This window comes from Rhipicephalus microplus, chromosome 3, assembly GCF_043290135.1.
Source record: "Rhipicephalus microplus isolate Deutch F79 chromosome 3, USDA_Rmic, whole genome shotgun sequence".
Lineage (NCBI taxonomy): Eukaryota > Metazoa > Arthropoda > Arachnida > Ixodida > Ixodidae > Rhipicephalus > Rhipicephalus microplus.
This window is the reverse complement of record NC_134702.1, coordinates 229,245,419-229,265,981: the sequence shown is the minus strand read 5'-3', so window position 1 is coordinate 229,265,981 and position 20,563 is coordinate 229,245,419. Positions and strand designations below refer to the sequence as shown.

General features: G+C 47.3%; 25 non-coding genes across 25 annotated transcripts; all 25 read left to right on the top strand.

Annotated features, from left to right (window-relative positions):
- Positions 1-7: 7 nt before the first annotated feature.
- On the top strand, positions 8-80 carry TRNAM-CAU (transfer RNA methionine (anticodon CAU)). The gene has a single exon. It is a non-coding gene; the product is annotated as a tRNA-Met (tRNA).
- A 401-nt stretch (positions 81-481) lies between these two features.
- On the top strand, positions 482-554 carry TRNAL-CAA (transfer RNA leucine (anticodon CAA)). The gene has a single exon. It is a non-coding gene; the product is annotated as a tRNA-Leu (tRNA).
- Positions 555-1,426: 872 nt separating this feature from the next.
- TRNAI-UAU (transfer RNA isoleucine (anticodon UAU)) lies at positions 1,427-1,499 on the top strand. The gene has a single exon. It is a non-coding gene; the product is annotated as a tRNA-Ile (tRNA).
- A 1,109-nt stretch (positions 1,500-2,608) lies between these two features.
- On the top strand, positions 2,609-2,681 carry TRNAL-CAA (transfer RNA leucine (anticodon CAA)). Its single transcript has one exon. It is a non-coding gene; the product is annotated as a tRNA-Leu (tRNA).
- Positions 2,682-3,080: 399 nt separating this feature from the next.
- On the top strand, positions 3,081-3,153 carry TRNAM-CAU (transfer RNA methionine (anticodon CAU)). Its single transcript has one exon. It is a non-coding gene; the product is annotated as a tRNA-Met (tRNA).
- Positions 3,154-4,497: 1,344 nt separating this feature from the next.
- On the top strand, positions 4,498-4,570 carry TRNAI-UAU (transfer RNA isoleucine (anticodon UAU)). Its single transcript has one exon. It is a non-coding gene; the product is annotated as a tRNA-Ile (tRNA).
- A 1,108-nt stretch (positions 4,571-5,678) lies between these two features.
- On the top strand, positions 5,679-5,751 carry TRNAV-UAC (transfer RNA valine (anticodon UAC)). Its single transcript has one exon. It is a non-coding gene; the product is annotated as a tRNA-Val (tRNA).
- Positions 5,752-6,152: 401 nt separating this feature from the next.
- Positions 6,153-6,225, top strand: TRNAM-CAU (transfer RNA methionine (anticodon CAU)). The gene has a single exon. It is a non-coding gene; the product is annotated as a tRNA-Met (tRNA).
- Positions 6,226-8,280: 2,055 nt separating this feature from the next.
- Positions 8,281-8,353, top strand: TRNAV-UAC (transfer RNA valine (anticodon UAC)). The gene has a single exon. It is a non-coding gene; the product is annotated as a tRNA-Val (tRNA).
- Positions 8,354-8,754: 401 nt separating this feature from the next.
- TRNAM-CAU (transfer RNA methionine (anticodon CAU)) lies at positions 8,755-8,827 on the top strand. The gene has a single exon. It is a non-coding gene; the product is annotated as a tRNA-Met (tRNA).
- A 637-nt stretch (positions 8,828-9,464) lies between these two features.
- TRNAM-CAU (transfer RNA methionine (anticodon CAU)) lies at positions 9,465-9,537 on the top strand. The gene has a single exon. It is a non-coding gene; the product is annotated as a tRNA-Met (tRNA).
- A 162-nt stretch (positions 9,538-9,699) lies between these two features.
- Positions 9,700-9,772, top strand: TRNAM-CAU (transfer RNA methionine (anticodon CAU)). Its single transcript has one exon. It is a non-coding gene; the product is annotated as a tRNA-Met (tRNA).
- A 399-nt stretch (positions 9,773-10,171) lies between these two features.
- On the top strand, positions 10,172-10,244 carry TRNAV-UAC (transfer RNA valine (anticodon UAC)). The gene has a single exon. It is a non-coding gene; the product is annotated as a tRNA-Val (tRNA).
- Positions 10,245-10,881: 637 nt separating this feature from the next.
- TRNAM-CAU (transfer RNA methionine (anticodon CAU)) lies at positions 10,882-10,954 on the top strand. Its single transcript has one exon. It is a non-coding gene; the product is annotated as a tRNA-Met (tRNA).
- Positions 10,955-13,964: 3,010 nt separating this feature from the next.
- Positions 13,965-14,037, top strand: TRNAM-CAU (transfer RNA methionine (anticodon CAU)). The gene has a single exon. It is a non-coding gene; the product is annotated as a tRNA-Met (tRNA).
- Positions 14,038-14,674: 637 nt separating this feature from the next.
- TRNAM-CAU (transfer RNA methionine (anticodon CAU)) lies at positions 14,675-14,747 on the top strand. The gene has a single exon. It is a non-coding gene; the product is annotated as a tRNA-Met (tRNA).
- A 401-nt stretch (positions 14,748-15,148) lies between these two features.
- TRNAL-CAA (transfer RNA leucine (anticodon CAA)) lies at positions 15,149-15,221 on the top strand. The gene has a single exon. It is a non-coding gene; the product is annotated as a tRNA-Leu (tRNA).
- A 1,107-nt stretch (positions 15,222-16,328) lies between these two features.
- Positions 16,329-16,401, top strand: TRNAM-CAU (transfer RNA methionine (anticodon CAU)). The gene has a single exon. It is a non-coding gene; the product is annotated as a tRNA-Met (tRNA).
- A 401-nt stretch (positions 16,402-16,802) lies between these two features.
- On the top strand, positions 16,803-16,875 carry TRNAL-CAA (transfer RNA leucine (anticodon CAA)). Its single transcript has one exon. It is a non-coding gene; the product is annotated as a tRNA-Leu (tRNA).
- Positions 16,876-17,748: 873 nt separating this feature from the next.
- TRNAI-UAU (transfer RNA isoleucine (anticodon UAU)) lies at positions 17,749-17,821 on the top strand. The gene has a single exon. It is a non-coding gene; the product is annotated as a tRNA-Ile (tRNA).
- Positions 17,822-18,221: 400 nt separating this feature from the next.
- TRNAL-CAA (transfer RNA leucine (anticodon CAA)) lies at positions 18,222-18,294 on the top strand. Its single transcript has one exon. It is a non-coding gene; the product is annotated as a tRNA-Leu (tRNA).
- A 633-nt stretch (positions 18,295-18,927) lies between these two features.
- TRNAM-CAU (transfer RNA methionine (anticodon CAU)) lies at positions 18,928-19,000 on the top strand. Its single transcript has one exon. It is a non-coding gene; the product is annotated as a tRNA-Met (tRNA).
- Positions 19,001-19,163: 163 nt separating this feature from the next.
- On the top strand, positions 19,164-19,236 carry TRNAL-CAA (transfer RNA leucine (anticodon CAA)). The gene has a single exon. It is a non-coding gene; the product is annotated as a tRNA-Leu (tRNA).
- Positions 19,237-19,398: 162 nt separating this feature from the next.
- TRNAM-CAU (transfer RNA methionine (anticodon CAU)) lies at positions 19,399-19,471 on the top strand. Its single transcript has one exon. It is a non-coding gene; the product is annotated as a tRNA-Met (tRNA).
- A 399-nt stretch (positions 19,472-19,870) lies between these two features.
- Positions 19,871-19,943, top strand: TRNAM-CAU (transfer RNA methionine (anticodon CAU)). Its single transcript has one exon. It is a non-coding gene; the product is annotated as a tRNA-Met (tRNA).
- Positions 19,944-20,563: the final 620 nt, after the last annotated feature.

The following is a 20,563-nucleotide window of genomic DNA, read 5'->3' as shown; positions in this document are numbered from 1 at the left end:
CCTGTCCGCCTCGGTAGCGCAGTAGGCAGCGCGTCAGTCTCATAATCTGAAGGTCGTGAGTTCAATCTTCACCCGGGGCAAAGGCGGTGCAGTTTTTTTGTTTGCTTATGAGAGTTTAATTAGGTGGTGAGGGGTGAACTGTCTGGAGCATTAATGAATGACTGATGCACAGTCTTCTTACTTTTTCGACCTTTAATTTGTGGGAACTATTGATACTGATTGTGTTTCCCAGTGACACCTGTCCACGTCGGTAGCACAGTAGGCGGCGCTTCAGTCTCATAATCTGAAGGTCATGAGTTCAATCCTTACCCGGGGCAAAGGCGGTGTAGTTTGTTTGTCTGCTTATGAGAGTTTAACTAGGTCGGGAGGGGTGTACTGTCTGGAGCAGTAATGAATGACTGTTGCTCGGTTTTCTTATTTTTTCGACCTTTAATTTGTGGGAACTAATGATACCGGTCGCATTTCGCTGTTACCCCAGTCCGCCTCGGTAGCGCAGCGGGCAGCGCGTCAATCTCAAAATCTGAAGGTCGTGAGTTCAATCCTCACCCGGGGCAAAGGTGGTCAGATTTTTGTTTGCTTATGAGAGTTTAATTAGGTCGTGAGGGGTGCGCTGTCTGGAGCAGTAATGAGCGACTGTTGCGGAGTTTTCTTACTTTTTCGACCTTTAACTTGTGGGAACTATTGATACCGATTGTGTTTCCCAGTGACACCTGTTCGCCTCGCCTGCGCAGTAGGCGGCACGTCAGTCTCATAATCTGAAGGTCGTGAGTTCAATCCTCGACCGGGGCAAAGGTTGTGCAGATTTTTTGTTTGCTTATGAGAGTTTAATTAGGTAGTGAGGGGTGCACTGTCTAGAGCAGTAATGAATGACTGTTGCTGAGTTTTCTTACTTTTTCGACCTTTACTTGTGGGAACGATTGATACCGATTGTGTTTCCCATTGACCCCTGTCCACCTCGGTAGCGCAGTAGGCAGCGCGTCGGTCTCATATTCTGAAGGTCGTGAGTTCAATCCACACCCGGGGCAAAGGCGGTGCAGATTTTTTGTTTGCTTATGAGAGTTTAATTAGGTCGTGAGGGGTGCACTGTCTAGAGCAGTAACGAATGACTGTTGCTCGGTTTTTTTACTTTTCTGACCTTTAACTTCTGGGAACTATTGATACCGATTGTGTTTCCCAGTGACACCTGCCCGCCTCGGCAGCGCAGTAGGCGGCGCGTCAGTCTCATAATCTGAAGGTCGTGAGTTCAATCCTCACCCGGGCCAATGGCGGTGCAGTTTTTTTGTTTGCTTATGAGAGTCTAATTAGGTCGTGAGGGGTGCACTGTCTGGAGCAGTAATGAATGACTGTGGCTCGGTTTTCTTTCTTTTTCGACCTTTAATTTGTGGGAACTAATGATACCGGTTGCATTTCGCAGTTACCCCAGTCCGCCTCGGTAGCGCAGTGGGCAGCGCGACAGTCTTATAATCTGAAGGTCGTGAGTTCAATCCTCACCCGGGGCAAAAGCTGTGCAGATTTTTTGTTTTCTTATGAGAGTTTAATTGGGTCGTGAGGGGTGCGCTGTCTGGAGCAGTAATGAATGACTGTTGCTCGGTTTTCTTACTTTTTCGACCTTTAATTTGTGGGAACTAATGATCCCAGTTGCGTGTCCCTGTGACCCCTGTCCGCCTCAGTAGCGCAGTAGGCAGCGCGTCAGTCTCATATTCTGAAGGTCGTGAGTTCAATCCACACCCGTGGCAAAGGCGGTGCAGATTTTTTGTTTGCTTATGAGAGTTTAATCAGGTCGTGAGGGGTGCGCTTTCTGGAGCAGTAATGAATGACTGTTGCTGAGTTTTCTTAATTTTTCGACCGTTAACTTGTGGGAACTAATGATACCGGTTATGTTTCCCAGTGACCCCTGCCGCCTCGGTAGCGCAGTAGGCAACGCGTCAGTCTTATAATCTGAAGGTCGTTAGTTCAATCCACACCCGGGGCAAAGGCGGTGCAGATTTTTTGTTTGCTTATGAGAGTTTAATTAGGTTGTGAGGAGTGCGCTGTCTGGAGCAGTATTGAATGACTGTTGCTGAGTTTTCTTACTTTTTCGACCTTTACTTGTGGGAACGATTGATACCGATTGTGTGTCCCATTGACCCCTGTCCACCTCGGTAGCGCAGTAGGCAGCGCGTCAGTCTCATATTCTGAAGGTCGTGAGTTCAATCCACACCCGGGGCAAAGGCGGTGCAGATTTTTTGTTTGCTTATGAGAGTTTAATTAGGTCGTGAGGGGTGCACTGTCTAGAGCAGTAACGAATGACTGTTGCTCGGTTTTTTTACTTTTCTGACCTTTAACTTGTGGGAACTATAGATACCGATTGTGTTTCCCAGTGACACCTGCCGGCCTCGGCAGCGCAGTAGGCGGCGCGTCAGTCTCCTAATCTGAAAGTCTTGAGTTCAATCCTCACCCGAGCCAATGGCGGTGCAGTTTTTTTGTTTGCTTTTGAGAGTTAAATTAGGTCGTGAGGGGTGCACTGTCTGGAGCAGTAATGAATGACTGTGGCTCGGTTTTCTTTCTTTTTCGACCTTTAATTTGTGGGAACTAATGATACCGGTTGCATTTCGCAGTTACCCCGTCCGCCTCGGTAGCGCAGTGGGCAGCGCCTCAGTCTCAAAATCTGAAGGTCGTGAGTTAAATCCTCACCCGGGGCAAAGGTGGTCAGATTTTTGTTTCCTTATGAGAGTTTAATTGGGTCGGGAGGGGTGCGCTTTCTGGAGCAGTAATGAATGACTGTCTCTCGGTTTTCTTATTTTTTCGACCTTTAATTTGTGGGAACTAATGATACCGCTTGCGTTTCCCAGTGACCCCTGTCCGCCTCGGTAGCGCAGTAGGCTGCGCGTCAGTCTCATAATCTGAAGGTCGTGAGTTCAATCCTCACCCGGGCCAATGGCGGTGCAGTTTTTTGTTTGCTTATGAGAGTTTAATTAGGTCGTGAGGGGTGCACTATCTGGAGCAGTAATGAATGACTGTTGCTTGGTTTTCTTATTTTTTCGACCTTTATATTTGTGGGAACTAATGATACCGCTTGCATTTCCCAGTGACCCCTGTCCGCCTCGGTAGCGCAATAGGCAGCGCGTCAGTCTCATAATCTGAAGGTCGTGAGTTCAATCCTCACCCGGGGCAAAGGCAGTGCAAATTTTTTGTTTGCTTATGAGAGTTTAATTAGGTCATGAGGGTGCACTGTCTGGAGCAGTAATGAATGACTGTGGCTCGGTTTTCTTTCTTTTTCGACCTTTAATTTGTGGGAACTAATGATACCGGTCGCATTTCGCAGTTACCCCAGTCCGCCTCGGTAGCGCAGTGGGCAGCACGTCAAGCTCAAAATCTGAAGACCGTGAGTACAATCCTCACCTAAGGAAAAAGTGGTCAGATTTTTGTTTGCTTATGAGAGTTTAATTAGGTCGTGAGGGGTGCGCTGTCTGGAGCAGTAATAAGTGACTGTTGCGGAATTTTCTTACTTTTTCGTCCTTTAATTTGTGGGAACTAATGATACCGGTTGCATTTCGCAGTGACCCCAGTCCGCCTCGGCAGCGCAGTGGGCAGTGCGTCAGTCTCATAATCAGAAGGTCGTGAGTTCTATCCTCACCCTGGCAAAGGCGGTGAATATTTTTTGCTTGCTTATGAGAGTTTATTAGGTCGTGAGGGGTGCACGGTCTGGAGAAGTAATGAATGACTGTTGCTGAGGTTTCTTACTTTTTCGATCTTTAACTTGTGGGAGCTATTGATACCGGTTGTGTTTCCCAGTGACCCCTGTCCGCCTCGGTAGCGCAGTAGGCAGCGCGTCAGTCTCATCATGTGAAGGTCGTGAGTTCAATCCACACCCGGGGCAACGGCGGTGCAGATTTTTTGTTTGCTTATGAGAGTTTAATTAGGTCGTGAGGGGTGCACTGTCTTGAGCAGAAACGAATGACTGTTGCTCGGTTTTTTTACTTTTCTGACCTTTAACTTCTGGGAACTATTGATACCGATTGTGTTTCCCAGTGACACCTGCCCGCCTCGGCAGCGCAGTAGGCGGCGCGTCAGTCTCATAATCTGAAGGTCGTGAGTTCAATCCTCACCCGGGCCAATGGCGGTGCAGTTTTTTTGTTTGCTTATGAGAGTCTAATTAGGTCGTGAGGGGTGCACTGTCTGGAGCAGTAACGAATGACTGTTGCTCGGTTTTTTTACTTTTCTGACCTTTAACTTCTGGGAACTATTGATACCGATTGTGTTTCCCAGTGACACCTGCCCGCCTCGGCAGCGCAGTAGGCGGCGCGTCAGTCTCATAATCTGAAGGTCGTGAGTTCAATCCTCACCCGGGCCAATGGCGGTGCAGTTTTTTTGTTTGCTTATGAGAGTCTAATTAGGTCGTGAGGGGTGCACTGTCTGGAGCAGTAATGAATGACTGTGGCTCGGTTTTCTTTCTTTTTCGACCTTTAATTTGTGGGAACTAATGATACCGGTTGCATTTCGCAGTTACCCCAGTCCGCCTCGGTAGCGCAGTGGGCAGCGCGACAGTCTTATAATCTGAAGGTCGTGAGTTCAATCCTCACCCGGGGCAAAAGCTGTGCAGATTTTTTGTTTTCTTATGAGAGTTTAATTGGGTCGTGAGGGGTGCGCTGTCTGGAGCAGTAATGAATGACTGTTGCTCGGTTTTCTTACTTTTTCGACCTTTAATTTGTGGGAACTAATGATCCCAGTTGCGTGTCCCTGTGACCCCTGTCCGCCTCGGTAGCGCAGTAGGCAGCACGTCAGTCTCATATTCTGAAGGTCGTGAGTTCAATCCACACCCGGGGCAAAGGCGGTGCAGATTTTTTGTTTGCTTATGAGAGTTTAATCAGGTCGTGAGGGGTACGCTGTGTGGAGCAGTAATGAATGACTGTTGCTCGGTTTTCTTATTTTTTCGACCTTTAATTTGTGGGAACTATCGATATCGGTTGTGTTTCCCAGTGACATCTGTCCGCCAAGGTAGCGCAGTAGGTAGCGCGTCAGTCTCATATACTGAAGGTCGTGAGTTCAATCTTCACCCGGGGCAAAGTTGGAGCAGATTTTTTGTTTGCTTATGAGAGTTTAATTGGGTCGTGAGGGTTGCGCTGTCTGGAGCAGTAATGAATGACTGTTCTTGGTTTTCTTACTTTTTCGACCTTTATTTGTGGGAACTAATGATCCTGGTTGCGTTTCTCAGTGACAACTGTCCGCCTCGGTAGCGCAGTAGGCTGCGCGTCAGTCTCATAATCTGAAGGTCGTGAGTTCAATCCTAACCCGGGGCAAAGGCGGTGCAGTTTTTTGTTTGCTTATGAGAGTTTATTTAGGGCGTGAGGGGTGCACTGTCTGGAGCAGAAATGAATGACTGTTGCTGAGTTTTCTTACTTTTTCGACCTTTAACTTGTGGGAACTATTGATACCGGTTTTGTTTCCCAGTGACACCTGTCCACCTCGGTAGTGCAGTAGGCAGCACGTCAGTCTCATAATCGGAAGGTTGTGAGTTTAATCCTCACCCGGGCCACTGGCGGTGCAGTTTTTTGTTTGATTATGAGAGTTTATTTAGGTCGTGAGGGGTGCACTGTCTGGAGCAGTAATGAATGACTGTTGCTCGGTTTTCTTACCTTTTCGACCTTACACTTTTGGGAACTAATGATACCGGTTGCGTTTCCCAGTGACACCTGTCCGCCTCGGTAGCGCAGTAGGCAGAGCATCAGTCTTACAATCTGAAGGTCGTGAGTTCAACCCTCACCCGGGGCAAAGTTGGTGCCGTTTCTTTGTTTGCTTCTGAGAGTTTAATTAGGCCGTGAGGGGTGCGCTGTCTGTAGCAGTAATGAATGACTGTTACTAAGTTTTCTTACTTTTTCGACCTTTAATTTGTGGGAACTAATGATCCCGGTTGCGTTTCCCAGTGACACCTGTCCGCCTCGATAGCGCAGTATGCAGCGCGTCAGTTTCATAATCTGAAGGTCGTGAGTTCAATCCACACCCGGGGCAAAGGAGGTACAGATTTTTTGTTTGCTTGTGAGTGTTTAATTAGGTCGTTAGGGGTGCGCTGTGTGGAGCAGTAATCAATGACTGTTGCTCGGTTTTCTTACTTTTTCGACTTATAATTTGTGGGAACTAATGATACCGGTTGCGTTTCCCAGTGGCCCCCGCCTGCCTCGGTAGCGCAGTAGGCAGCGCGTCAGTCTCATAATCTGAAGGTCGTTAGTTCAATCCTAACCCGGGGCAAAGGCGGTTCAGATTTTTTGTTTGCTTATGAGTGTTTAATTAGGTTGTGAGGAGTGCGCTGTTTGGAGCAGTAATGAATGACTGTTGCTGAGTTTTCTTACTTTTTCGACCTTTACTTGTGGGAACGATTGATACCGATTGTGTTTCCCATTGACCCCTGTCCACCTCGGTAGCGCAGTAGGCAGCGCGTCAGTCTCATATTCTGAAGGTCGTGAGTTCAATCCACACCCGGGGCAAAAGCAGTGCAGATTTTTTGTTTGCTTATGAGAGTTTAATTAGGTCGTGAGGGGTGCACTGTCTAGAGCAGTAACGAATGACTGTTGCTCGGTTTTCTTACTTTTTCGACCTTTCATTTGTGGGAACTAATGATCCCGGTTGGGTTTCCCAGTGACACCTGTCCGCCTAGATAGCGCAGTAGGCAGTGCGTCAGTCTCATAATCTGAAGGTCGTGAGTTCAATCCACACCCGGGGCAAAGAAGATACAGATTTTTTGTTTCCTTGTGAGAGTTTAATTAGGTCGTTAGGGGTACGCTGTGTGGAGCAGTAACGAATGACTGTTGCTCGGTTTTTTTACTTTTCTGACCTTTAACTTGTGGGAACTATTGATACCGATTGTGTTTCCCAGAGACACCTGCCCGCCTCGGCAGCGCAGTAGGCGGCGCGTCAGTCCCATAATCTGAAGGTCGTGAGTTTATTCCACACCCGGGGCAAAGGCGGTGCAGATTTTTTGTTTGCTTATGAGTGTTTAATTAGGTCGTGAGGGGTGCGCTTTCTGGAGCAGTAATGAATGACTGTTGCTGAGTTTTCTTAATTTTTCGACCGTTAATTTGTGGGAACGATTGATACTGATTGTGTTTCCCATTGACACCTGTCCACCTCGGTAGCGCAGTAGGCAGCGCGTCAGTCTCATATTCTGAAGGTCGTGAGTTCAATCCACACCCGGGGCAAAGGCGGTGCAGATTTTTTGTTTGCTTATGAGAGTTTAATTAGGTCGTGAGGGGTGCACTGTCTAGAGCAGTAACGAATAACTGTTGCTCGGTTTTCTTACTTTTTCGACCTTTCATTTGTGGGAACTAATGATCCCAGTTGCGTGTCCCTGTGACCCCTGTCCGCCTCGGTAGCGCAGTAGGCAGCACGTCAGTCTCATATTCTGAAGGTCGTGAGTTCAATCCACACCCGGGGCAAAGGCGGTGCAGATTTTTTGTTTGCTTATGAGAGTTTAATCAGGTCGTGAGGGGTACGCTGTGTGGAGCAGTAACGAATGACTGTTGCTCGGTTTTCTTATTTTTTCGAACTTTAATTTGTGGGAACTATCGATATCGGTTGTGTTTCCCAGTGACATCTGTCCGCCAAGGTAGCGCAGTAGGTAGCGCGTCAGTCTCATATACTGAAGGTCGTGAGTTCAATCTTCACCCGGGGCAAAGTTGGAGCAGATTTTTTGTTTGCTTATGAGAGTTTAATTGGGTCGTGAGGGTTGCGCTGTCTGGAGCAGTAATGAATGACTGTTCTTGGTTTTCTTACTTTTTCGACCTTTATTTGTGGGAACTAATGATCCTGGTTGCGTTTCTCAGTGACAACTGTCCGCCTCGGTAGCGCAGTAGGCTGCGCGTCAGTCTCATAATCTGAAGGTCGTGAGTTCAATTCTAACCCGGGGCAAAGGCGGTGCAGTTTTTTGTTTGCTTATGAGAGTTTATTTAGGGCGTGAGGGGTGCACTGTCTGGAGCAGAAATGAATGACTGTTGCTGAGTTTTCTTACTTTTTCGACCTTTAACTTGTGGGAACTATTGATACCGGTTTTGTTTCCCAGTGACACCTGTCCACCGCGGTAGTGCAGTAGGCAGCACGTCAGTCTCATAATCGGAAGGTCGTGAGTTTAATCCTCACCCGGGCCACTGGCGGTGCAGTTTTTTGTTTGATTATGAGAGTTTATTTAGGTCGTGAGGGGTGCACTGTCTGGAGCAGTAATGAATGACTGTTGCTCGGTTTTCTTACCTTTTCGACCTTACACTTTTGGGAACTAATGATACCGGTTGCGTTTCCCAGTGACACCTGTCCGCCTCGGTAGCGCAGTAGGCAGAGCATCAGTCTTACAATCTGAAGGTCGTGAGTTCAACCCTCACCCGGGGCAAAGTTGGTGCCGTTTCTTTGTTTGCTTCTGAGAGTTTAATTAGGCCGTGAGGGGTGCGCTGTCTGTAGCAGTAATGAATGACTGTTACTAAGTTTTCTTACTTTTTCGACCTTTAATTTGTGGGAACTAATGATCCCGGTTGCGTTTCCCAGTGACACCTGTCCGCCTCGATAGCGCAGTATGCAGCGCGTCAGTCTCATAATCTGAAGGTCGTGAGTTCAATCCACACCCGGGGCAAAGGAGGTACAGATTTTTTGTTTGCTTGTGAGTGTTTAATTAGGTCGTTAGGGGTGCGCTGTGTGGAGCAGTAATCAATGACTGTTGCTCGGTTTTCTTACTTTTTCGACTTATAATTTGTGGGAACTAATGATACCGGTTGCGTTTCCCAGTGGCCCCCGCCTGCCTCGGTAGCGCAGTAGGCAGCGCGTCAGTCTCATAATCTGAAGGTCGTTAGTTCAATCCTAACCCGGGGCAAAGGCGGTTCAGATTTTTTGTTTGCTTATGAGTGTTTAATTAGGTTGTGAGGAGTGCGCTGTTTGGAGCAGTAATGAATGACTGTTGCTGAGTTTTCTTACTTTTTCGACCTTTACTTGTGGGAACGATTGATACCGATTGTGTTTCCCATTGACCCCTGTCCACCTCGGTAGCGCAGTAGGCAGCGCGTCAGTCTCATATTCTGAAGGTCGTGAGTTCAATCCACACCCGGGGCAAAAGCGGTGCAGATTTTTTGTTTGCTTATGAGAGTTTAATTAGGTCGTGAGGGGTGCACTGTCTAGAGCAGTAACGAATGACTGTTTCTCGGTTTTCTTACTTTTTCGACCTTTCATTTGTGGGAACTAATGATCCCGGTTGGGTTTCCCAGTGACACCTGTCCGCCTAGATAGCCCAGTAGGCAGTGCGTCAGTCTCATAATCTGAAGGTCGTGAGTTCAATCCACACCCGGGGCAAAGAAGATACAGATTTTTTGTTTCCTTGTGAGAGTTTAATTAGGTCGTTAGGGGTACGCTGTGTGGAGCAGTAATGAATGACTGTTGCTCGGTTTTCTTATTTTTTCGACCTTTAATTTGTGGGAACTATCGATATCGGTTGTGTTTCCCAGTGACATCTGTCCGCCTCGGTAGCGCAGTAGGTAGCGCGTCAGTCTCATATACTGAAGGTCGTGAGTTCAATCTTCACCCGGGGCAAAGTTGGAGCAGATTTTTTGTTTGCTTATGAGAGTTTAATTGGGTCGTGAGGGTTGCGCTGTCTGGAGCAGTAATGAATGACTGTTCTTGGTTTTCTTACTTTTTCGACCTTTATTTGTGGGAACTAATGATCCCGGTTGCGTTTCTCAGTGACAACTGTCCGCCTCGGTAGCGCAGTAGGCAGCGCGTCAGTCTCATAATCTGAAGGTCGTGAGTTCAATCCTAACCCGGGGCAAAGGCGGTGCAGTTTTTTGTTTGCTTATGAGAGTTTATTTAGGTCGTGAGGGGTGCACTGTCTGGAGCAGAAATGAATGACTGTTGCTGAGTTTTCTTACTTTTTCGACGTTTAACTTGTGGGAACTATTGATACCGGTTTTGTTTCCCAGTGACAGCTGTCCGCCTCGGTAGTGCAGTAGGCAGCACGTCAGTCTCATAATCGGAAGGTCGTGAGTTTAATCCTCACCCGGGCCACTGGCGGTGCAGTTTTTTGTTTGCTTATGAGAGTTTATTTAGGTCGTGAGGGGTGCACTGTCTGGAGCAGTAATGAATGACTGTTGCTCGGTTTACTTACCTTTTCGACCTTACACTTCTGGGAACTAATGATACCGGTTGCGTTTCTCAGTGACACCTGTCCGCCTCGGTAGCGCAGTAGGCAGAGCATCAGTCTTACAATCTGAAGGTCGTGAGTTCAACCCTCACCCGGGGCAAAGTTGGTGCCGTTTCTTTGTTTGCTTCTGAAAGTTTAATTAGGCCGTGAGACGTGCGCTGTCTGTAGCAGTAATGAATGACTGTTACTAAGTTTTCTTACTTTTTCGACCTTTAATTTGTGGGAACTAATGATCCCGGTTGCGTTTCCCAGTGACACCTGTCCGCCTCGATAGCGCAGTATGCAGCGCGTCAGTCTCATAATCTGAAGGTCGTGAGTTCAATCCACACCCGGGGCAAAGGAGGTACAGATTTTTTGTTTGCTTGTGAGTGTTTAATTAGGTCGTTAGGGGTGCGCTGTGTGGAGCAGTAATGAATGACTGTTGCTCGGTTTTCTTACTTTTTCGACTTATAATTTGTGGGAACTAATGATACCAGTTGCGTTTCCCAGTGACCCCCGCCTGCCTCGGTAGCGCAGTAGGCAGCGTGTCAGTGTCATAATATGAAGGTCGTGAGTTCAATCCTCACCCGGGGCAAAGGCGGTGCTGTTTTTTGTTTGCTTATAAGAGTATATTTAGGTCGTGAGGGGTGCACTGTCTGGAGCAGTAATGAATGACTGTTGCTTGCTTTTCTTATTTTTTCGACCTTTAATTTGTGGGAACTAATGATACCGGTTGCGTTTCCCAGTGACCCCGGTCCGCCTCGGTAGCGCAGTAGGCAGCGCGTCAGTCTCATAATCTGAAGGTCGTGAGTTCAATCCTCACCCGGGGCAAATGCGGTGCAGTTTTTTTTGTTTGCTTATGAGAGTTTAATTAGATCGTGAGGGGTGCACTGTCTGGAGCAGTAATGAATGAGTTGTGCTTGGTTTTCTTACTTTTTCGATCTTTAACTTGTGGGAACTCTTGATACCGGTTGTGTTTCCCAGTGACACTTGTCCGCCTCGGTAGCACAGCAGGCAAGGCGTCAGTCTCATTATCTGAAGGCCGTGAGTTTGATCCTCACCCGGGGTGAAGGCAATGCAGATGTTTTGTTTGCTTATCAGAGTTTAATTAGGTCGTGAGGGGTGCGCTGTCTGGAGCAGTAATGAATGACGGTTGCTGAGTTTTCTTACTTTTTCGACCTTTAACTTGTGGGAACTATTGATACCGGTTGTGTTTCCCAGTGACCCCTGTCCGCCTCGGTAGCGCAGTAGGCAGCGCGTCAGTCTCATAGTCTGAAGGTCGTGAGTTCAATCCACACCCGGGGCAAAGGCGGTGCAGTTTTTTTGTTTGCTTATGAGTGTTTAATTAGGTCGTGAGGGGTGCGCTGTCTGGAGCAGTAATGAATGACGGTTGCTGAGTTTTCTTACTTTTTCGACCTTTAACTTGTGGGAACCATTGATACCGGTTGTGTTTCTCAGTGACCCCTGCCTGCCTCGGTAGCGAAGTAGGCAGTGCGTCAGTCTCGTAATCTGGAGGTCGTGAATTCAATCCACACCCGGGGCAAAGGCGGTGCAGATTTTTTGTTTGCTTATGAGAGTTTAATTAGGACGTGAGGGGTGCGCTGTCTGGAGCAATAATTAATGAGTGTTGCTGAGTTTTCTTAATTTTTCGACGTTTAACTTGTGGGAACTATTGATATCGGTTGTTTCCCAGTGACCCCTGTCCGCGTCGGTAGCGCTGTGGGCAGCGCGTCAGTCTCATAATCTGAAGGTCGTGAGTTAAATCCACACCCGGTGCAAAGGCGGTGCAGTTTTTTTTGTTTGCTTATGAGAGTGTATTAGGTGGTGAGGGGTGAAATGTCTGGAGCATTAATGAATGACTGATGCACGGTCTTCTTACTTTTTCGACCTTTATTTTGTGGGAACTATTGATACCAGTTTTGTTTCCCAGTGACACCTGTCCGCCTCGGTAGCGCAGTCAAAATATTCATGGGTCTTTTGGCCAGGCGAATCTAAACAGTGATTACAGAAATTGTCGGACCACATCAGACTTGTGGCATAAAAGGCAGAACAATTATGACGAACATTCATATTGCACGAAATATGTTAGAATGCTGCGATGAGTTTGACTGGAAAGGAGCTATGCTACAAATCGATCTCGAGAAGGCATTTGACCGCATGAACCATGATGTACTTTTGAGCATTCTTGACTATGTCAATATAGGGTCTGTGGTGTTGGAAGGGGTCCGAATGGCGTACACGGGATGCTCTACGAGAATTGTAATAAACAAACAGCTTAGTGATAATATACAAGTCTTATCGAGTGTAAACAAGGATGCCCTGCATCGGCGCGGCTTTTTGCTATCTATTTAGAACCTCTATGCCAGAAATCGATACAGAATGATAAGGTGCGGGGGTTATATTTCATGTCTGCAGAGGTCAAAATACTTAGTTACGCCGACTATATTGCTGTGTTCTGCAAAGATCGGGAGAGTATTAGAGAAGCACTAAACGATGTGAAATTCTTCTGTGATTGCACTGATAGTAGAGTAAAATGGAGTAAATGTCTTGGAATATGGCACGGAAATTGGCAGAGCACACCATCGATATTTCAAAGCATTACATGGAAGGTTATACCTTACAAGTACTTAGGGGTAGCTCTTCAACACTACAGAGACACAACAGAAAATTGGAAACAAGAGACAGAGCAACTAAGAGACAAGACAAAAACGTGGGGTGGGCGCGATTTCTCAATGTTGACGAGGTCAACAGTGAGCAACATATTTCTTATTTCACGAGTATGGTATGTTTTACAAGTGCTATTCATGTCACGTGTTGCTGTACAAAAGCTACACAGAGTGATCGCAGTGTTTATCTGGGCGTCCACGTGGGAAAGGACAAGCCGAACAAATCTGTTCCGTCTGTGAAAAGTGGGGGGGTTGGTCTTGTACACTTGTTCCTGAGACAGATAGTATCTAGGTTTGTTTTCTTACGAGATCAAGATGATCGTTTTTTGAGAACGTTGATACATGTGCGGCTGTCCCATTTTCGACTGATTTAATTGTAACCACAGTCAATGGGGTGACAAAAAGACCTAAGGGGTACATGAAAGAAGTGATTGCTGCTTTGGAAAAATTCAGAGCGCGATTTTCGATGGAGTATCTCTCTGGGGTTTCGCGAAGGAGACTGTACAAAGACCTTGTAGAAACCATGTTGCCAGAACCTCTGTATAGAACATTGTACCCTAATGGGCCCGAGGTTGACGTCTTGAAAAGAGTGAAGAAGATGCCAATAAGACCATCAATGAAGACATTCTTTTTCAAACTTCACAGCGGCACACTCCCTACAAACTCATGGCTCCGAGAAAAAGGAATATTCGTCCCGTCGGTTGATTGCATTATCTGCAGAAAACTTGAGACAGTTGACCACATCTTCCTAGACTGTACTGATGCAGTCTTTCTCTGGGACACCCTTCAAATGACCCTGAAGAAAGAACTGCCAGTTACACAGTATGACATCCGTTTTTCGCCAGTCATAAATGTAGGCGGTGTGCCCTATGATATGTTCGTGGTATTGGTTCTTCACAGTGGGTGGCGAACACGAATGGCAGTGCGAAACGTAGACGTGAATCCCCGGCCCGCTCGAGAGTACTTCATAGAAAGTGTACAGTATTTGATGACTGGATACGAGGCACAAGATAAGCCAGAGTGGTTGCAATGTTTAGATAAGTTGGTGGGCATAAAGCGTCTGCCTTTTTAACCCCCATGTGTTCGAAGATGTGACAGCACTTTTACACGTGACACTGCACTGTATCCTTATGTTGATTTGTACTAGTTGCGAAGCAGGCAATAAAGAAAAAAAAGCCTCGGTAGCGCAGTAGGCAGCGCGTCAGTCTCATAATCTGAAGGTCGTGAGTTAAATCCTCACCCGGGGCAAAGGCGGTACAGTTTTTTGTTTGCTTATGAGTGTTTAATTGGGTTGTGAGGGGTGCGCTGTATGGAGCAGTAATGAATGACGGTTACTGAGTTTTCTTATTTTTTCGACCTTTAATTTGTGGGAACTAATGATACCGGTTGTATTTCCCTGTGACACCTGTCCGCCTCGGTAGCGCAGTAGGCAGTGCGTCAGTCTCATAATCTGAAGGTCGTGAGTTCAATCCTCACCCGGGCCAATGGCGGTGCAGTTTTTTTTGTTTGCTTATGAGAGTTTAATCAGGTCGTGAGAGTGCACTGTCTAGAGAGGTAATGAATGACTGTTGCCCGGTTTTCTTAATTTTTCGACTTTTAAATTGTGGGAACTAATGATACCGGTTGCGTTTCCCAGTGACCACTGTCCGCCTCGGTAGCGCAGTAGGCAGCGCGCCTGTCTCGTAATCTGAAGGTCGTGAGTTCACTCCACACCCGGGGCAAAGGCGGTGCAGATTTTTTGTTTGCTTATGAGAGTTTAATTGGGTCGTGAGGGGTGCGCTGTCTGGAGCAGTGATGAATGACTGTTGCTGAGTTTCCTTACTTTTTCGACATTTAATTTGTGGGAACTATTGATACCGGTTGTGTTTTCCCGTGACGCCTGTCCGCCTCGGTAGCGCAGTAGGCAGCGCGTCAGTCTCATAATCTGAAGGTCGTGAGTTCAATCTTCACCCGGGGCAAAGGCGGTGCAGTTTTTTTGTTTGCTTATGAGAGTTTAATTAGGTGGTGAGGGGTGAACTGTCTGGAGCATTAATGAATGACTGATGCACAGTCTTCTTACTTTTTCGACCTTTAATTTGTGGGAACTATTGATACTGATTGTGTTTCCCAGTGACACCTGTCCACCTCGGTAGCACAGTAGGCGGCGCTTCAGTCTCATAATCTGAAGGTCATGAGTTCAATCCTTACCCGGGGCAAAGGCGGTGTAGTTTGTTTGTCTGCTTATGAGAGTTTAACTAGGTCGGGAGGGGTGTACTGTCTGGAGCAGTAATGAATGACTGTTGCTCAGTTTTCTTATTTTTTCGACCTTTAATTTGTGGGAACTAATGATACCGGTCGCATTTCGCTGTTACCCCAGTCCGCCTCGGTAGCGCAGTGGGCAGCGCGTCAATCTCAAAATCTAAAGGTCGTGAGTTCAATCCTCACCCGGGGCAAAGGTGGTCAGATTTTTGTTTGCTTATGAGAGTTTAATTAGGTCGTGAGGGGTGCGCTGTCTGGAGCAGTAATGAGTGACTGTTGCGGAGTTTTCTTACTTTTTCGACCTTTAACTTGTGGGAACTATTGATACCGATTGTGTTTCCCAGTGACACCTGTTTGCCTCGCCTGCGCAGTAGGCGGCACGTCAGTCTCATAATCTGAAGGTCGTGAGTTCAATCCTCGACCGGGGCAAAGGTTGTGCAGATTTTTTGTTTGCTTATGAGAGTTTAATTAGGTAGTGAGGGGTGCACTGTCTAGAGCAGTAATGAATGACTGTTGCTGAGTTTTCTTACTTTTTCGACCTTTACTTGTGGGAACGATTGATACCGATTGTGTTTCCCATTGACCCCTGTCCACCTCGGTAGCGCAGTAGGCAGCGCGTCGGTGTCATATTCTGAAGGTCGTGAGTTCAATCCACACCCGGGGCAAAGGCGGTGCAGATTTTTTGTTTGCTTATGAGAGTTTAATTAGGTCGTGAGGGGTGCACTGTCTAGAGCAGTAACGAATGACTGCTGCTCGGTTTTTTTACTTTTCTGACCTTTAACTTCTGGGAACTATTGATACCGATTGTGTTTCCCAGTGACACCTGCCGGCCTCGGCAGCGCAGTAGGCGGCGCGTCAGTCTCATAATCTGAAGGTCGTGAGTTCAATCCTCACCCGGGGCAAAGGTTGTCAGATTTTTGTTTGCTTATGAGAGTTTAATTAGGTCGTGAGGGGTGCGCTGTCTGGAGCAGTAATGAATGACTGTTGCGGAGTTTTCTTACTTTTTCGACCTTTAACTTGTGGGAACTATTGATACCGATTGTGTTTCTCAGTGACACCTGTTCGCCTCACTAGCGCAGTAGGCGGCGCTTCAGTCTCATAATCTGAAGGTCGCTAGTTATATCCTTACCCGGGGCAAAGGCGGTGCAGTTTATTTGTTTGCTTATGAGAGTTTAACTAGGTCGGGAGGGGTGCACTGTCTGGAGCAGTAATGAATGACTGTTGCTCGGTTTTCTTATTTTTTCGACCTTTCACTTGTGGTAACTATTGATACCGATTGTGTTTGCTAGTGACAACTGTCCGCCTCGGTAGCGCAGTAGGCAGCGCGTCAGTCTCATAATCTGAAGGTCGTGAGTTCAATCCTCACCCGGGGCAAAAGTGGGGCAGATTTTTTGTTTTGTTATGAGAGTTTAATTGGGTCGTGAGGGGTGCGCTGTCTGGAGCAGTAACGAATGACTGTTGCTCGGTTTTTTTACTTTTCTGACCTTTAACTTCTGGGAACTATTGATACCGATTGTGTTTCCCAGTGACACCTGCCCGCCTCGGCAGCTCAGTAGGCGGCGCGTCAGTCTCATAATCTGAAGGTGGTGAGTTCAATCCTCACCCGGGCCAATGGCGGTGCAGTTTTTTTGTTTGCTTATGAGAGTCTAATTAGGTCGTGAGGGGTGCACTGTCTGGAGCAGTAATGAATGACTGTGGCTCGGTTTTCTTTCTTTTTCGACCTTTAATTTGTGGGAACTAATGATACCGGTTGCATTTCGCAGTTACCCCAGTCCCCCTCGGTAGCGCAGTGGGCAGCGCGTCAGTCTCAAAATCTGAAGGTCGTGAGTTAACTCCTCACCCGGGGCAAAGGTGGTCAGATTTTTGTTTGCTTATGAGAGTTTAATTAGGTCGTGAGGGTTGCGCTGTCTGGAGCAGTAATGAATGACTGTTGCGGAGTTTTCTTACTTTTTCGACCTTCAACTTGTGGGAACTATTGATACCGATTGTGTTTCCCAGTGACACCTGTTCGCCTCGCTAGCACAATAGGCGGCGCTTCAGTCTCATAATCTGAAGGTCGTGAGTTCAATCCTTACCCGGGGCAAAGGCGGTGCAGTTTATTTGTTTGCTTATGAGAGTTTAACTAGGTCGGGAGGGGTGCACTGTCTGGAGCAGTAATGAATGACTGTTGCTCGGTTTTTTTATTTTTTCGACCTTTCACTTGTGGGAACTATTTATACCGATTGTGTTTGCTAGTGACAAATGTCCGCCTCGGTAGCCCAGCAGGCAGCGCGTCAGTCTCATAATCTGAAGGTCGAGAGTTCAATCCTCACCCGGGGCAAAAGCTGTGCAGATTTTTTGTTTTCTTATGAGAGTTTAATTGGGTCGTGAGGGGTGCGCTGTCTGGAGCAGTAATGAATGACTGTTGCTCGGTTTGCTTACTTTTTCGACCTTTAATTTGTGGGAACTAATGATCCCAGTTGCGTGTCGCTGTGACCCCTGTCCGCCTCAGTAGCGCAGTAGGCAGCGCGTCAGTCTCATATTCTGAAGGTCGTGAGTTCAATCCACACCCGGGGCAAAGGCGGTGCAGATTTTTTGTTTGCTTATGAGAGTTTAATCAGGTCGTGAGGAGTGCGCTTTCTGGAGCAGTAATGAATGACTGTTGCTGAGTTTTCTTAATTTTTCGACCGTTAACTTGTGGGAACTAATGATACCGGTTATGTTTCCCAGTGACCCCTGTCCGCCTCGGTAGCGCAGTAGGCAGCGCGTCAGTCTTATAATCTGAAGGTCGTGAGTTCAATCCACACCCGGGGCAAAGGCGGTGCAGATTTTTTGTTTGCTTATGAGAGTTCAATTAGGTTGGGAGGAGTGCGCTGTCTGGAGCAGTATTGAATGACTGTTGGTGAGTTTTCTTACTTTTTCGACCTTTACTTGTGGGAACGATTGATACCGATTGTGTTTCCCAGTGACACCTGCCGGCCTCGGCAGCGCAGTAGGTGGCGCGTCAGTCTCCTAATCTGAAGGTCTTGAGTTCAATCCTCACCCGGGCCAATGGCGGTGCAGTTTTTTTGTTTGCTTATGAGAGTTAAATTAGGTCGTGAGGGGTGCACTGTCTGGAGCAGTAATGAATGACTGTGGCTCGGTTTTCTTTCTTTTTCGACCTTTAATTTGTGGAAACTAATGATACCGGTTGCATTTCGCAGTTACACCAGTCGGCCTCGGTAGCGCAGTGGGCAGTGCCTCAGTCTCAAAATCTGAAGGTCGTGAGTTAAATCCTCACCCGGGGCAAAGGTGGTCAGATTTTTGTTTGCTTATGAGAATTTAATTAGGTCGTGAGGGGTGCGCTGTCTGGAGCAGTAATGAATGACTGTTGCGAAGTTTTCTTACTTTTTCGACCTTTAACTTGTGGGAACTATTGATACCGATTGTGTTTTCCAGTGACACCTGTTCGCCTCGCTGGCGCAGTAGGCGGCGCTTCAGTCTCACAATCTGAAGGTCGTGAGTTCAATCCTTACCCGGGGCAAAGGCGGTGCAGTTTATTTGTTTGCTTATGAGAGCTTAACTAGGTCGGGAGGGGTGCACTGTCTGGAGCAGTAATGAATGACTGTTGCTCGGTTTTCTTATTTTTTCGACCTTTAACTTGTGGGAACTATTGATACCGGTTGTATTTCCCTGTGACACCTGTCCACCTCGGTAGCGCAGAAGGCAGCGCGTCAGTCTCATAATCTGAAGGTCGTGAATTCAATCCTCACCCGGGCCAATGGCGGTGCAGTTTTTTGTTTGCTTATGAGAGTTTAATTAGGTCGTGAGGGGTGCACTATCTGGAGCAGTAATGAATGACTGTTGCTCGGTTTTATTTTTTCGACCTTTATATTTGTGGGAACTAATGATACCACTTGCATTTCCCAGTGACCCCTGTCCGCCTCGGTAGCGCAATAGGCAGCGCGTCAGTCTCATAATCTGAAGGTCGTGAGTTCAATCCTCACCCGGGGCAAAGGCAGTGCAGATTTTTTGTTTGCTTATGAGAGTTTAATTAGGTCATGAGAGTGCACTGTCTGGAGCAGTAATGAATGACTGTGGCTCGGTTTTCTTTCTTTTTCGACCTTTAATTTGTGGGAACTAATGATACCGGTCGCATTTCGCAGTTACCCCAGTCCGCCTCGGTAGCGCAGTGGGCAGCACGTCAATCTCAAAATCTGAAGACCGTGAGTACAATCCTCACCTGGGGCAAAGGTGGTCAGATTTTTGTTTGCTGATGAGAGTTTAATTAGGTCGGGAGGGGTGCGCTGTCTGGAGCAGTAATAAGTGACTGTTGCGGAGTTTTCTTACTTTTTCGTCCTTTAATTTGTGGGAACTAATGATACCGGTTGCATTTCGCTGTGACCCCAGTCCGCCTCGGCAGCGCAGTGGGCAGTGCGTCAGTCTCATATTCTGAAGGTCGTGAGTTCAATTCTCACCCGGGGCAAAGGTGGTGTGGATTTGTTGTTTGCTTTTGTGTGTTTATTTGGGTCGTGAGGGGTGCGCTGTCTGGAGCAGTAATGAATGACTGTGGCTGAGGTTTCTTATTTTTTCGAACTTTAACTTGTGGGAACTATTGATACCGGTTGTATTTCCCTGTGACACCTGTCCACCTCGGTAGCGCAGAAGGCAGCGCGTCAGTCTCATAATCTGAAGGTCGTGAATTCAATCCTCACCCGGGCCAATGGCGGTGCAGTTTTTTGTTTGCTTATGAGAGTTTAATTAGGTCGTGAGGGGTGCACTGTCTAGAGCAGTAATGAATGACTGTTGCTCGGTTTTCTTATTTTTTTGACCTTTATTTGTGGGAACTAATAATACCGGTTGCGTTTCCCAGTGACTCCTGCCCGCCTTGGTAGCGCAGTAGGCAGCGCGTCAGTCTCATAATCTGAAGGTCGTGAGTTCAATCCTCACCCGGGGCAAAGGCGGTGAATATTTTTTGCTTGCTTATGTGAGTTTATTAGGTCGTGAGGGGTGCACGGTCTGGAGAAGTAATGAATGACTGTTGCTGAGGTTTCTTACTTTTTCGACCTTTAACTTCTGGGAGCTATTGATACCGGTTGTGTTTCCCAGTGACCCCTGTCCGCCTCGGTAGCGCAGTAGGCAGCGCGTCAGTCTCATCATCTGAAGGTCGTGAGTTCAATCCACACCCGGGGCAACGGCGGTGCAGATTTTTTGTTTGCTTATGAGAGTTTAATTAGGTCGTGAGGGGTGCACTGTCTTGAGCAGTAACGAATGACTGTTGCTCGGTTTTTTTACTTTTCTGACCTTTAACTTGTGGGAACTATTGATACCGATTGTGTTTCCCAGTGACACCTGCCCGCCTCGGCAGTGCAGTAGGCGGCGCGTCAGTCTCATAATCTGAAGGTCGTGAGTTCAATCCTCACCCGGGCCAATGGCGGTGAAGTTTTTTTTGTTTGCTTATGAGAGTTTAATTAGGTCGTGAAGGGTGCACTGTCTGGAGCAGTAATGAATGACTGTTGCTCGGTTTTCTTATTTTTTCGACCTTTCACTTGTGGGAACTATTGATACCGATTGTGTT